At 37.3% G+C, this 16,101-nt stretch overlaps 1 long non-coding RNA gene across 1 annotated transcript in view; it reads left to right on the forward strand.

The window, feature by feature from the left end:
* The first annotated feature begins 3,951 nt into the window (after positions 1 to 3,951).
* LOC129206862 (uncharacterized) overlaps positions 3,952 to 16,101 on the forward strand; it is a 54,622-nt gene continuing 42,472 nt past the window's right edge. Inside the window, exon 1 of the long non-coding RNA XR_008577301.1 lies at positions 3,952 to 4,068. This is a non-coding gene — a long non-coding RNA (uncharacterized LOC129206862). The remainder of the gene's footprint in view (positions 4,069 to 16,101) is intronic.

Consider the following 16,101-nt stretch of genomic DNA (forward strand, 5'->3'; position numbering starts at 1 on the left):
AGTGCTGGGCTGGAAACTGGAACAGTCATGGTTCAGTTACCGCCTGGGCTGAGGTGATGAGGAGTAGCCAGGCAGTAGCAAACCTCTGTGTTGGAGGCCTCAGGGGAGTGCTCTGAATTTCAGAGGTAGGGAGGGGCAAGAAGCAACTCCATAGGTTTAAAGAAACCTGCAATAACAGACTTAGGACCGAGTTAAATTAAAAGGAAACCCATAATTGAGTTAAGGGCACCACAAGCCATGGCACATGTGGAGGGCCAAGGTGGACATAGGTCCAATCATCACCCTTGCCGTAGCAATCTCAGGGAACAGAACACAGTGCTTTTGCTAATTGTTGAGCAATTATCGAGCCCACCCAGGAGAGTGCATGCACCTGGTGCTCATGGGTGCTACTGCAGCTCTGACAAAATCCCAGTACACAGAGGGTCCCCAGGGCGACACAGGGGGGTGGGGGTGGCCACTCCTGGGTCCTGTGAGGCAGGGGAGAGTTTGGTAAGGCGGCTTCTTGGCTGCTGGGCCAGAGCTTAGGGTCTGACTTTGAGGATGGTGTGTGCCCAGGGAAATGACTGGGGTTAAAAAGTACTGCGAGAATTAGGATTTTTAAAATTATTTTCCCTGAATTAACTGCATCATCCCTTAAATAATTCAAGCAAGAGAGTGTTTTAGTCCTTGTTATCCAGGTGAGACCTTCTTCACCACACGGGCAGCAGAGCACAAGTGTGAAAACTCCACGTTCAGGCTGGCAGTGACCCCTGTCCCTCTACCTGGTGGTGGAGCTGCCCAGGCCTCCCTTGTGCAGCCAGACCTCAGTCCGTGACTGCCATCCGAGGGAGGAGGTAGGCTGAAGAAGGATGCCCTCCCTGAGGGAGAAACACCTGTGCCTCCAGCTCTGCTGCCTGCGGGCAGGGAGAGGCTGCGGGGGGCCCTCGCCTTTGTTTCTTCCCTCCCTGCACGAGCAGACCCCTTGCTCCTGCCAGCCCCTTCTGCAGGCCCCATCGTACTGTGGGAGGTGGTGGATTTTTGGTATGGCTCTGAGTTTATCTATGCGTCAAATGTGATTTCTGTGTGTCATGCAGTTTCAATGAGTTGAAAAATACAAAGTTAATTTATCTGAAAATGAGTAAAATGTCACTATCTAGATTTTTCTGGTTTAGTAGCTGAAGAATTTGGTATTTTCTCATATTTAACAGTTTGTCTGTTTTCCCTATGAACTGAATTTGTGATAAAGTACAGGGTTTAATTTTTATATTAAAAGTATTCTTAGGTAACATGCATTGCTAACTTTCTCTGTTTGTCCATAATAATCCAGTTTATGCAGAGATTACAGAAAAGGTCATCTAAAAGTTACTTTACTGAAATACAGCATGTTAGTGATATGAAATGCCGATTTGCTAAATCAAACCATATATATGTCCTTCAATTTTACTGCTACCGTTTTCCTATTTCCCAATAATGTAGCTATGTCCTGATTATATTGCAATACAAACATTCAAATGCTTTGATCAAATCTACTTCATAACTGTGTAGACCTTGATCCTATAAAGCCCTTGCATTCTTCATATAAAAGTTCTGTTTTGTATTTTTCATTTAAACACAGAGGTAATGCGTTACAGTCAGTTTATTTTGATGTTCTAAAACTAGAAAACATTGTCTCTGCCAGGGCTAAGGCACAAAGGTTAGATGCAGAGTCTTGCCTTCTGTTGCCATAGATGTTTTGTGGTTAAGATATGCGTTTCATTTTCCAGAACTACGATATTATTCATAATTCTGGAGAGAAAAAAAAGTCAGCTAATTAAAAGTAAAGATTTTGATTTATGTAATAATGTCATGCAAAAGCAATACAGTGAGAAGGTAGGATTGCATTTAGGTGTTTTCCACCATTGAAAATGTGGCAGAAATGTTGTTCCTCAAAAGTAAGATGCTCTTCCTAAAATACATTATTACCAGAGACACGGAAGTTGTGGGGATTTGTGTTGGTATGGCAGTGATTTTAAGCCTCCATCTGCCTCCCCTAGACACTAGTAGCCATTATTTCATGTTCAGCAGGGCTTAGAAAATGCTTAGAGTGTTTAAAATAGTAGGTGGCTTAAAAAGACCTAGGTAAAAGAAAGTATAATTATTAGGTATAGCTAGAACTACAGTAAAAAGTTTCTGAGTGCTTTCCAGGAGGACACACAAGCTCAGACTTGCCTGATCATGATCACCCATGTCCCTTCACAGTCTTTTTTCTGATTCATTTGGGAAGTTTCCTTATCTGTGCATTGCTCCGTAAGGGGTATGTCATCTGCATATTATTGTAAATTAGAGGGTTCATCCATCTACTATCTTAGATGAGTATGGCTTTCCTGCAGGAATTTGTTAAATTGTGTAAATTCAATTCTCATATCCCTTCTGGAATATTGAACAAAACTCATTTTATGACTGCAGGGTTTTAAAGCAGAAGGGGCAGTAAACTAATATAATTAATCATTGTGTCATTGCTGCAGAATAACGGACTAATTCTCTTCCTAATTTCCAGTTCCTTATCATTTTAAATCTCATAGGGAAAGCAGCACTATATAGAAAGCAACAAGGAACAACCAATTAAAAAGTGTTTTGTTTCATCTTCTTAAGCAAGTGTAACAGAACTGAGGACACTCTGGTTGTGATTTATTAGTTGTATTTGTTCTTTGAGTTTTCACATACAGTTAGATATTTCACTGAACTCCTTCACGTGGAAAAAATGATGAATTTCCCCGTATTGAGAGATTTTTGTGCATCAAATTTGCGTTCTTAAAAACCACTCAAGTATACAGAATAATTGGCTGAGTTAAAATGAATGAGCCATCTAAAACTCCTTGTTAACAATTTTTTTTTTTTTTAACATCAACTGTGGAAAAAATTAAAAATTCTTGCAATTACAAAAATTCAGTTGTAATCTGACACTCTGTCCTGATTTGGGCCACTTAAACGAAATACTTATGTTTTACTTACAACACTGTTTCAAATACGTATTTCACAGCTGCATTCAACTCTTCCATTACAGATGGGTGAGTATATCCTTTATCAGCTCATCATTTTAAATATATCTACTACCTGTCACTAGTTTGGGTGTGAGACTGTGGGCTCTACTAAACCTTTGCAGGTTCAAGTTTAGACTGGCACGATAAAGGTAACCAGTACCTCTGATATCTCCCACTGGGCTTGGAATTTGGATGCTTTTAGAGAGATTCAGGCCTTTACTGCTAGAGGTAGGGGAGAATATCAAGAAGGTGAAAGAGAATGGAAAGGAATGAAGCACTAGGAAAAACTGGTTCAGAGATAGCTAAGGAAGGAGCTGGGGAAAAATTATCAGCGAAAAGATGACTGGAGCCTGTGAAGATGCAGCTGAGTACTAGATGAGATGGAGAAAAGGCAGAGTGGGAATCTGGGAGGGAGTAGGAGGTGCTTGATGGGAGTAGAGAAGCAAGTTTTGGCACACATGAGATAAGAGTCCATGGGATGGGTAGGGCAGAAGGAGAGAGGGCTGGTAATATCTGACAGGAGTGAATAGAGGAGGAAGATAAATTGGTAGTTCCTGTTGCTGTACAGGGTTCAGCATCGTTTCTGGCAGCAGGCTGGAAAGCACTTAAAGGCTGAGCTTTCAACTAAAAATTCTCATTAAGTAGAGGCCCAGTAACCCTATCTGAAAGGTTAGGAGAAAAACAGTAAACAAGGCAGCATTTTTTCCACTGGTTTTCATATAAGTACAGCTAATTGAACTGAACCTAGAGGAAGTACTGACTTGAACTTTTTTTTCTTCTCTTTTTATTTTTTTCTTGAACAGGAATTCGGCATGAACTGTTTGTTATTTTCGAGTTTTGTTGATCTGGATCAACTTTAGTCACTGCTGAACCCAAATTAGAATAATTAACATGTTTGACTCTCTACTTAAATGTAATAAATTCATATCAGTTTTGTGCAATACTGTTTTCTGCATTCCCCAGTTCAATCCCACTTCTTGTTTATCCTGCTCAGATTCCTTCCAGCCTCCTGCTTTGAATCACCTGGTGTTGCAGAAGACCTTCCAGTGGGATGAGTTGGAGAAAATTGGTAGGGTTTGGACTGTGTGAGTAGCATTGCTCAGAGTTCTCTTTTTTTGGTATTTCTCTGTTACTGCTTCCATCTTCATGACAAACTTCATGAGAGGTGCAGAGGAATGACCCACCTGCCTGTCAGACACTAGGGAGAATATTTCTCCATGTTCTGTTGTACTGCTAAGCCAGCTGGCCTCTGTGCCGAGTCACCAGAGGAGCACTGCTGTGACAAGCCATTTGGAAAAAAAGTAACAGGGATTGTGTGGGTTTTCATCAAGAACTGACATCAGGCGTTTAAAACATTTTAAAGAAAATGCTGGGAAATTCATATAGAAATTGCCATGCAACAGTTCACGCCAGCTATGTTGTTAGTAAACTTAAATGCTGTACAAGCAAGTTTTTGAGTTTGATTTTTATTTTACTCTGTCTGGAGAACATGGTGTCAAATGCCCGTTTTTTATTTGAAGAATAATCTTAAAGACTTGATTGCTCTTGGATCCTAATGTTGTGTTGAAGGTAGTTCAAAGTTATAAGGAGTTATGTATGCTGTATCTTAATGAAATGTTTGTCTGAAATTGTACTGATAGCCTGCTGTGAAAAAAATCAATTTGCCATCAGCAAACTGAATGTACTTGATGCTCAATTTAGTTCACCCAACTATTTCACGTTCTTTCCCTATAGTAAAACAAAAGGGTCCTGAGAATTAATTACAGTGTTAGCATCTGCTCATGGCAGCTTTGCTGATATACTTAGTAGAATAAGATAGTTAAGGCGGGAGTGAGGTGGAATGTAAAGTTTTTCCCACTACTGTTTGTTATGCAAATGTCTTTTAAAGGACAGGCCTCTCTGTTGATTCCTGCACATACTTTTCCTTTTTTGCAGTAGAGTACATAGTTGTATATAAAATCAGAAAATACTGATCGCTTCCAAATAATTTATGTCACTTTTTCATGGTTCATATTTCTATAAATATTGCTGGATGCACAGTGGATTATCTGGATGCTGGTAATAACATTTCTTCCTTTAAAGTAAATTCCAAACTCTTTTGGGATCAGTAGATGAATGGGAAATTTTCTGGGATTACAGGTTCCTGAGATTCCTGATGTTGAATCTCGTGTTAGTGTAATTCCAACCTACTGTGCCAAGTACACTGCGGAGCAACCTCGAATGCCGGACAAGCATGCTTTTGTGTTGCACAAAATCTCCTTTGACAGTTTTGTCTTTATTAATGTTAAGAAATGGTAGTGTGCTAACATGCCAGTCTAAGCTGAGGTTTTATTGTGCTAAACATAGACTGTGCTGCAGCACAAGCCCGCAAAGTATTGGTAATTTTAGAATTTTATTGTTATGTATTTTTGTATTTTAATGCATATTCAGGTAAATAAATCTCTCTCATTTCAGCTAGAAGGAGAACCAGGTCCTGTACTTTTTGTCTAGGCTTTTTCTTTTTGCTGAAATATCATGAGGTATAAATTACCTTTCTTGGAATGCCTGGGAAAACATGATCTCTCAAACCCAAAAGATTTTAAGTATTTGTAAATTCTCTATAATTTCTGTCACATTGGATTTGAAATGTGTTCATCCATATCACTGTATTTTGGAGAGGATCACCTTAGATTTCTGTGGGAGAGTGCCTGAAATTTGATCTTGTCATGAACAATTGTGATGCCGGTAATGGTGGTAGAGTTAGTCCTGTTTGCATTGGAGACCAATTTCAGTTTATGCCATTATAACAAACCTAAGCGAGGTAAGAACAAGTCCATTGTCTTCAGTAATTTGAAAGAGGAAAATTATGAGCAGAGCTAGTGGGAATTCTAAATGGTTTTAATATTTATTGTTTCATATTTTCTGACAAGCTGCAAGCACAAATGGGAAAATTATGTTTGCCTGTCTGAAGGTGTAATATGTCCTCTAAGTCTTCAGAAATTTGCATGTGGCCCATTAGTTGCTTGTGAATTTTGAATGATAAGTCATTATCCAAAGAAATACAATCCAGACTTTCATTAGATTAAGCTTTTTCTTCTCGAAGACATTTGAATATTCTGCATGATATCATTTGTTAATTGTATTCTTTTCTATATATATACAACATTATCATTAATGCTTCAGCCTTTATATTGGATACAATTCTTAATTTTATGTCCGTTAGGTTGCCATATACCAAATGCTTTTAAAATCTTAACTGATAAAAAAGTTATTGAAGCAGTGCCTGGCACTGGTCAGGTGCAGTGATGATTAATACTGAAGTGAAAAGAAAAATATCTAAATTATAAATTTAATAAATTAATATTCTTATAAAACTATAGTAACATAGTGTGACATTTAATATGCACGCCTGCGTATCTTGTTTCTTCTATCAACTAAAATTTTAACTAAGGGTTGAAAGAGTGGATCTTTGCTCCCTATTGGCCTAGCAATTGAAAAGCATTTCTGTATTTTGTAGATATGCTTTATTAGAACATCACATGGCATGAAATTGAAACTCTACGCATGTATAACAGTTTTCGAAAGAACGTGTGGTTTGCTACTCTTCCAAAGCAAACACATCCTCTAAATAATAACCATTTTGGTAAATACTTTGAATGATTCCCGAGTATGTCTAGAGAAACCCTTGAAAATAAAATGTGGCCTAAGTGAAATGAAAACACAGCTAAGCTATCAATAACTCTGGTAATAAAAGAATCTGGGCCTCAGCACCGGGCTGTGCACTCCCATCCTTTCCTGTTTGTCAGAAATGCGCTGCAGTTACGCAAACAGGGAAGGTAACAGCCTTGAAACTAAACCCCACTTTTTCTAAAAACTGTATTAATCATGTGCTTCATCCCCAAGTTTGAGAGAGAATAGAATCTGCTAGTTGCGTAGGGAAGTATTACTGAAATTAGCAGTTTACTGAAATCATTGTGCTTTTCTCCCCTCAATTTGAACACAGTTAATTGGCAAATATCATAAATACACATTTTAGAATGGAACAGTCATTTCCATTATTTAAGCTTCTTAAGCATTTAACATATATGGACTATTGCGTGTTGTTAGCCAAAATATTTGATCTATTACATAGAGAAAATGTCGATGCCCTTCAGAAAATAAACTTTCCTATATTATTGTTTTACGAAAACAGCTTAGTATCATGAAATGTTTTAGCTATTACCTTTCTTTTCACCATATAAGTAGTTCCCATTGTGCACATGTAAAAAGAGTATGTTGAACTTGAAAAAATATCTTCATATTTTGTTATTCCTTCTTAAAAATTATTTAGCATTTTGTATCTACTTGGAAAGACTGTCTTAATTAGGAAAAAATCTTGTATTTCTTTATAAAAATAAGATAGTTAATTATTGAAATTGTTGGTGATAATGTTTGTGATCCTTTTAGATATGACTATATACTCAGGTGAATTAAAAACTAGTGGGTTTTTTAATGATTCTTGAATATAGTTCCAAGCAAGGTATATGTTTTATATGTTGTTTAGCAGTATAAAATAGAAACATGTTTTAGAACATTCTAGAAACATGTTTTAGAACATTCTAGAATTTTTATGGCACATGGTAATTGTTACCTTGAAAACAGTCAGGATACATTTTCACATAAGCCGTAAGACTTCCAAAACTATTTTTTTTTTATGTTAGATTTGGTCCAGGAGGTGTGCAAAATCTTGTGATCTTCATTCCTTGTATTTATGTGAGAAAGAGTTGTCAGAAATAAGTACTTCTTCTGAATACTTCAACAAAGAAGAAATAGAAACTTGTACGTAATGTCTTCTGTGCTTTCAATTTCATAAGAAGGGAATAAATTTAGTAAATTTTTCTTTGGTGTGGGAAAAGCTTTTCTGATAGCCTAATGTTTCAGACAGTTGGGAGGAAAAATTTTCAGTTTTGTACACTGCTTAATTTCTCTATACATTGAAATGTTTTCATCTGGAGAAGCAGCATATTTAGTGTGAAGCATTTTTCATTACAGATACTAATTAGCAATAGCTAACAAATGATGGTGTTATGCATTAATACTCAGAAGAGCATCCAGGAGCTCCAAGAGCAATTGGATCCACTGCTGAGATTGGGGATGCCTGCACCCAGAAGCTCTCAGCCAAATACCAAATGTCTAAGTGGTACTGAAGCAGCATATAGCTTTGATTAGAGTAATTTATTTCTATGTAGTTTTAAATATGAAAAATGAAAGGAGCAGAAGTTCTAACAGAGAATGGTAGGAAGGGAGATTTTATTTAATAAATAATTTATTGCAGGAGCACTGATATTGATTGCTTCCTTCTTCCCATGGTCCATTATAGCTGATAATTTTGGTTACTTTAGTTACAGATGCTCTATTTGTTATGGGATTTGCAAAATGTTGTCTGACCTGTAGAGTCTGTTTTAGCATGTGGATTAGATTGTTTTGTGCATTTTTTCAAAGTATCCTCTGTGTGGTTGCCTGCAGCTGCATGGAATTGAATTTGATGATTTGGATAGTCCCAGGTATAAGCGCCAATGAAGGGGTGAGGGGACTATTATCTTCACCCATGTTGAATGTCAGCAAAATATGGAATATTTTGCTACAAGTAGCTCCTATTTAACATGTCAGAAGTGTTTCTGTAGTTTATTTTTCAAGCCACATAATTGTCCTGACTGACTCCTTACCATACTACTTTATCTCTGTGACAAAAAGATTTTTCTTTCAGATGTGAAGTGCCTTCATGGCTTGTCTTTCCTTTGTCTATGATAGCTAGATGCATCACATTGTAAACCTTGCCTTTTATAGCAGTAGAATTTTTTCAAGTCCGCTTCAAAATACTTTGGGAATTTAACTCATACATGCAATTTAAAAAAAAAAAAAAAAAAATCAAAAGAGGTCTTTCTTTCAAATAACACTCTCTCTGTTGACCGTGGCTGGACACATAGAGCAACTGCATATGTAACAAAAATCTCCTTTCTTCTTTCTCAGACTAGTCCAGCTCATAAATTTGACAGGTGTTAATTTTTTTTTGATAAATTTTCATCAAATGATAGATTATAAACTCAGTTATTATTTATGACGTTATAGGGCAGCTGCTGATTCTTTCATGCCTCTATACCTGCTACCAACAGACCAACCAAATGGACTTTTCATTCATTTTTTTTGCTTGCTTGCTTGCTTGCTTGTTTGCTGCTTTTTGCTGAAACAATGTGTTTTCATCTGCTTCCTTATCCAAGGCTGAAAAGTCTTGATTTCGACTTGTCTAATTTCTCACATGTTTTTAGCATGTAGGTGTAGAAAGTTTATAGGTTTTCTTGGAGATGATTTATCTTTTCCTCTGCTGTTGGCCAAACCAGAAGTTTAGAGGGAAGCTAGGAAATTATATCAGAACAAGTCTTTAATAAACCATCACAGCAGGTGCATATAGTTTATTGGAGGCTATTTCCTTGCCATAGGCAAATGCCTAAGATAATTATTTATGCAAAAGAGTGCATTTTCTCCTTGCATATCTCGTTTCACTTATCCTAGTTTTTTACCTATGGAAACAATTTCATATTCATTATACAGTGGTCTGTGCAAAACTTCTGAAATAGTTTCTGTTGTTACTGAAAAACTTTTAGAGGTCTTCAGATTGAAGAAGTTTGGAACAAGTGCATTAAATTTAATGGTAGGCAATCTTTAAGAAGGAATACAGAAAGTTGTATTGGATGGGCAAAGTAAAATAACTGTAAGAATTAACTTTTACTCTTGACATTTCTATTCAGTAAATACGATCTTGCAACAGTGCATATAATTCACATTCCCCTGTTTGTATTCTTAAATTTTGATAGATTTCTGGTTTTTATGACTGTTCAAATTGCATGTCGATGGCAGTATAAAAATGAATGACATTTAATTTAGTACCACTGAGTTTTCATTTTCAAGAGAGATCTAAGTAAAATGCATGAATGTGATATACTCGGGAAGATCTTGGGAGCGGTTTTCTGTACCCTCTTCCCCCCTTCCAATCTTTGAAATTATATTTCATATTTTGAAATTTTTTGCATAAAGAAGTTAGCATGTGTTTGTGTGCCTGCAGCCATGTGTGTTCCTGTGAACTTTTTTATTTAATGTAAAAGAAAAACTGGTACCTTCCCAGACCATGATAACAAAGTATGGAATTAAGGAATACATACATTTGATTATGGCAGAAAACCAAACACAAACGAACAGCGATGAAAACAAGACAGCAGGGTTAGCATAACTTCTTGACAGAAAGACACGTTTGGTTGCTTAGCTTTTTCCTCTTAATTACTTTATTTGTGACCTTGCATTAAAGTCTGCCTTACTGTCCTCTAAGAAATCTTTCTGCAATTTACGATTAATTTTTAATTAGTGCTATCTTCAGCGCTCATTCAAAGACACAGTAAGATCTGTGATTACTTGTAATTTTAGAATTTATTTTAAATACCTAATGATATAGTTGTTTATCTATGTAATATATGTAGTAGTATGTAACTTCACGCGGCAGGCACATATTTAGCTGATGTTTGATTTTATTTTTTAATGATAAACTTCATATAACTTTTAAAATTTAGATCTTTGGGTGTAAGTATTGAATAACTCAACTGTTTCGATCAGTATCAGATAGGTGTAAGGCTGGCTTTACAGGTTGAGCTAGCTTTATACATGTTTATAAGGTTTTCATTTTTTAAAGCTTTAATACTGAGAGTACCAAGTATTAGTACGCAGAATACCAAGAGATTTTCTGCAATCATGTCTAAAGCAATTTGTCTTTTATATTTAGTAGATAAATTGAATTGGAAAAATGTTGAACTGGATGCCATGACTTGCAAATTGATTCCTATCTCCGTGGTAAAATAAGTAAATGTTTGATCTTAAAGAAAGAAATATTGATGATTTCTGAATATAAATTCTAACATGTCTTTTACAGTGGCTTCCACTTTTCATCTAAGGTTACAGTATTTATAAAGGATAGGTTGGTCCTATCTAGGCTATTAAAGAAGGAAAACATAGAATAAAGATGCCACCTTGTGGGTGAAATAAATGATGCAGTAGATATGATTCAAAATAACTTGTTTACCAAATAAATTCTATGCATTTGTGACTGGTTGATAGAATTTGAGCTTATATTTTCTTAAACATTTACAATTATTTTGGAGATTTATGTTTGGTATTTTCATACGAAGTATCAGAGTAACTGCAGTTGGACCATTTTGGTCTTAAGCGTTAAATGACTGCTAAACTCACACAATGTAATTGCATTTATGCTCCTAATCACCACATAATTTTGGTATCAAATTCAATGTGTTGTTCTTAATGTATTGAAGCACAATTTTAATGCAGTCATCCTAACCTGTGTGGATAACCAGAATTTAATATTGTTGTAGATATTCCCTGTATGAAAACAGAATGAAAACAGGTGATGCAATTCCGTGCTGGAATTCTTCTCTCCAAATACCTGGGTTAGCATGTTACATGTATTAACTTCTCTTTCTTAGCCGCACATCATGGATTTCTTACAGCAGTCAGTGAAATACCAGGTGTCTACAGACCTTGGTGCCATGGTTTTGAACCATGTTTGCTTGGACGGGTTTATATACGACGCTCTGAATTTTGAGGACATTATTTCAGGGTTTTTTTCCTCATTCAGTGGTAATGACCTCTCATAACTGCTGTATATGGGGAATACAACTGGAAGAAATGATGTCAATACTTAAAAAAGTATGGACCTGCAGACTGTGGCTGTCAGCTAAAGAGAGCTCTCAGCTGAAGGCAGAAGTGGTGCTCGGTATCCGTGCCACAGTCCAGCCAGGTACCAGAAATTCCCCAAGAAGTTCGAGATAGAAATCCGTTTTCTGTTCCTGTCATGAAGTATTGTGTGGTGTTCATGTATTCTGTTTGTACAGCTTCCACAGAGTGAGAGGGGTCTGTGAAGTGCTTCAGGTGAAAGACTCCAGATAAAAAATATGTTGTTCTTATTCTTGCTATTTTACCTGAATTTACTTCTCTTTATTCTTGTATGGGTTCTTGAGGAAGAATTGATTTTGGCCCTTTGCTTTGGAAAAGCCATGTTTGCTGTTCAGCCCAGGTTTATTGCGTAAGAATCTCATAACGAACTCTTCAGGATCAGTTAAGCTTGTGGCATTGTGAATCTCTGATGTGATGCTGGCGTGGGGAACGCTTCCCAGTGTCGTGAGAATTTTTCAAAAAGTACTCCTATGACTACATGCTGCACAAGATTTTTTTTTTTTTTTTCCATAGGTCATGTTGGGGAGCTCAGAGTTGTGTGACCCACACAACTCGCAGTTGTTGCCATGCAGCCTGTGCGTTTTGTTGCTGGTTGAGGGAGTATACGTGTGGAAGAGCATCTGAGTTACCCACATCTCAGATGTGGCAAGAAATAAGCTAATGGGGGTTACCATGACTGGTGTCAGGTAACCACTGAGAGTTTGCATTCTTCTGCCTCCAGGCAGGTACTTACCTCCCCATGCCAATGTCTAAGCTGGAGAAGGCTGCTTCTGAGTTCCTGCCTTCTGCTTTGCCTCTTCACATGTTCCAACATGTGCAGAGCAAGACCCAGCTTCTCCCAAAGCCTCCATTTCCATAAAACCTTGCTGTGTGTACTGGAAAGCAGCCATGACACAGTCCAGTTCCTGATGTGAATTACCAAAGCATCAGGGCGCCATGGGGCACAGGAGGGAGTACTTGCCCCTCAGTTCAGCCACAGTCTCAATGGCCTCAGTAATCTGATAAATGCATTTGTATTGTAGTAGCTGTTCTTTGTGGTTTTCTGTTGTCCAAATTTCAGAGATATCCAGAAATATATGATACTTTTTTTTTTCCAATTTAGTCAAATTAAGTACTCTGCATTTCCAGCAGACCGTAGAGTAACAGACTTGTGCCAAACAGGTAATAGGTCCCTAGCTTGATGTGTTTATAATCTCAGTACACAAAGGGAAAAAATCAAGTTCTACATGACCAAAGGCTGTGATAATGCAGGGTCTTGTGACAGCATGGAGATGGCTAGCCAGACATTTCCTGGAAAGAGGCTGCAATGTTTTGATATTATTTTTCATCTTACAGTCTTCAAATGAGGTCTTGTTGGTAACATTCTTTTAAAGATTAGTAGATTTTTTTCTTTTACCTTGGAGATTTTTTGCCTAAGAGTGTACTCCATTTAAAATGTATCATATGTACATCAGTACGTATCGGAAACCAGGTTACTAAGCTTGATGAGCCTCTAAAGGAAGGGTTAAAAAATTCCAAGCTCTGTCAGGGGGGAAAAAACAAAAGTTATTTGAAGTTGCTTTCTTCAGCACAGCTTCGACTAAACCAAATATAGTACTCGGTCTTTCTGCTTGTTTGAAGTATCTATGAGGAACATAGTGTTCCTTTGGCTTTGGACTCAGTTCTTGCTGATTTTTCTGTAGGTTTCAGGAGGATTGTTAAAGTAACCTGTATAAATACCTAGGTAGGTTTCTTCTTTTCCATGACTAACTTTGGTTCAGATTAGGCAAAGGCAATTTCTGCCCATTTCCTTTTGTATGGACAACTGGAGTAACGCGGATGGGAGTTCTGCTGTGCAGTTGAGCAAGTCATGGCTGACAATTACTTTCTCCATGTCTGGCATCTCAGATTATTTTATAAAGGACTGGCTTTGCTTCTAGGCAAGAGCTGGAGTCAGGCCTTCATTATTTGGTAGCTGGAAAGGCAGCGGAATTCCTGACACCAGGCCACAGCTCTGAAACGTGGTGCTTGCTCACATGCCGTCGTCGTGAACTGCTGAGCAGGCTGCAGGGGGTTTGTAGTAGCACGGGCTCTTCCCTGTGCCGAGCAGGGCTCGGGCTGTCAGACGTGCTGTCTCTGGTCTCTCCTGGGGGCTGAACAGGACTGTGGTGGCTGCTCTTGGCTGATGTTTACCATAAAAAGTCAGTTATTAAAAAAAACCTCTATTGTGGCATAGGAAAAAGAAAAAAAAAATCCCAATTTGAAGATGTCTTTAGGTGTTCTGTGTTATGCTTTAAATTAACTGGTTTGCGTGCTGTTAGGAAATAAGTGATGATATTAGAATCACCCAAGAAGCCAGGTAAATACTCCAGTTGTAAGTGTCAGGTGCAGCTTTTTTGTATATGACTGTGCAGATCTTTTAAGCTTGTCAAGCTCTGCTTTATAACCCCTCGGCCTATTATTACTACAGTGTTTATGTGTATTTCAACACTAATGTAGTGCAAGAAATTAACATTGTATTTACTGGTTCAAAATATATTACTGCAGCTGTCTATTCCTGTCCTGTAAGAGTCCTTTGCTTTGTCTCTCCCATAGCAGCTCAGTGTTCTGAACTTAATACTTTGCTCCCTGCTCAGAAATTACAGGGTAAAGGAAACATACTCTGAAATTCATTCAAACTTTTAAAACTTATTACATTTAGAAGAGACAGATTTAAGATTACCAAGGTTTCTGGTTGAAGTACTTCAAGCAGAAATCCATACTCCATTAGGTTTTGTAACATTACGTGACCTTAATTTTCCAGGTATTTTGCCCTTCAAATTGAAGATAGTATTTTAATACTATTTAAGTCTCCTGAAGAGCCTTGTAATATGATAGGCTTAAGTTGGAAAACATTTGAACACAATGAAAGATAAAAAGTAATTTAGGTTTTTGTATTTTTTTTTATGCATAACATAAATATATGCATCAAATAATACATTGAAATAGGTGATAAAAGGGTGGGTTTGGGTATATTTATCAGTCAAATTATGTATACGTGCACCAGCCATGTTTCTTGTGTGAAGGTCTTTGTTTGCATTTGATTATTTTAGGCAAAGCCATTCCCAGTGCTTTGAACTTAGGGATTTGTCTCTTACGTTGTGGTGTACTTCAAATGAAATTCTACCTGGACAACAGCTATAGGATCCCATCTTGAGAGATGAAATAGAATTACAGAGCTATACTGACTTGCTGGGGAAAAAGCAGAAGAATTATTTTTTAAAAATCTTGTACAAAAAGATAGGTGAGAAACTTTTGTTTTCTTATTAATAAAGGTGATCGAGTCTTTACGTAATGTTAACTATGAGGAAATAAAAATTATAAGCAGCTGCATAATATGTCAGAACTGGACCTAATAAATTACAGCAATAGCTCCTGATGTTTTACCGTCTCTAATGTAATCCTTGAGCAGTCAAATAGCTATGCAGTGACAGGTGAAAACACATCACTTTTGAAAAATCTCCAAAAAAGTAAGAACAGTATATAATTGAAGTGTAACAGCACTTATACTGGATGTGCAATTATATGTATTCACATGTATATTTGTACATTTCGTGTGTATCTTGATGGTTATCCTAGGCATTGGATTTTTTTGTCTAAAAATCATGTTTTATTCATATACACCAAAAGCATCAATTGCTGGGTTTTCTCTGTCTACAGCACTAGTTCTTACTATATACTGTAACAATTTAGCATAGATTGCCTTATTTAAAGATTTTCATTATTTTGCTGATAAAACCAAAATAGTATGTAATGGAATGTCCTTTTTGTGGGCTTGCGCGCTGATAACTGCCCAGCAGATTATATGCATGTTACGGTGTCAAACAGTGTCGCCTGAGATGTGGGTATTAATACTGAGACATTTTTCAGTCACAGCTTCAGGTTGGGTATTCTAGTTACTGAGTACAGGAAGGAATTTAAAATACAGCTCAGCAGGCAACAATTAATTACATTTTGCTTGTCTGAACTGTTGTTTTCTTGTTCTTGGCTGCCAAACACTGGGATTTTCTCATGTATTTCATCAGTTCTTTCCCAGTCCCTTGGGCTTAGCGGTATATTTGGTACACTTCTCTGAGAGTTTCAAATGTAGCGGTTGGTAGTGGCTACTAAATTTGGTCTTACAGGCTGGTCCAGTTTTGGTGGAGTCGGAATAAATTCCTTTTGCTGACAAGACTTCCAGTTCTGAATTTTAAGCATCGCAGGCTGCCTTGGCACTTGGTGAGTGTGAACATTCACCCTGCCTTCCTGCCAAACTTGGAGTAGGACAACTGTGAGTGCAGAAAGGCAGCCAGGAAGCTCGAATCAGAGCTGTGAAAAATTAAGTCCCCTTTTG

Source organism: Grus americana, chromosome 5, assembly GCF_028858705.1.
Source record: "Grus americana isolate bGruAme1 chromosome 5, bGruAme1.mat, whole genome shotgun sequence".
Taxonomy (NCBI): Eukaryota; Metazoa; Chordata; class Aves; order Gruiformes; family Gruidae; genus Grus; species Grus americana.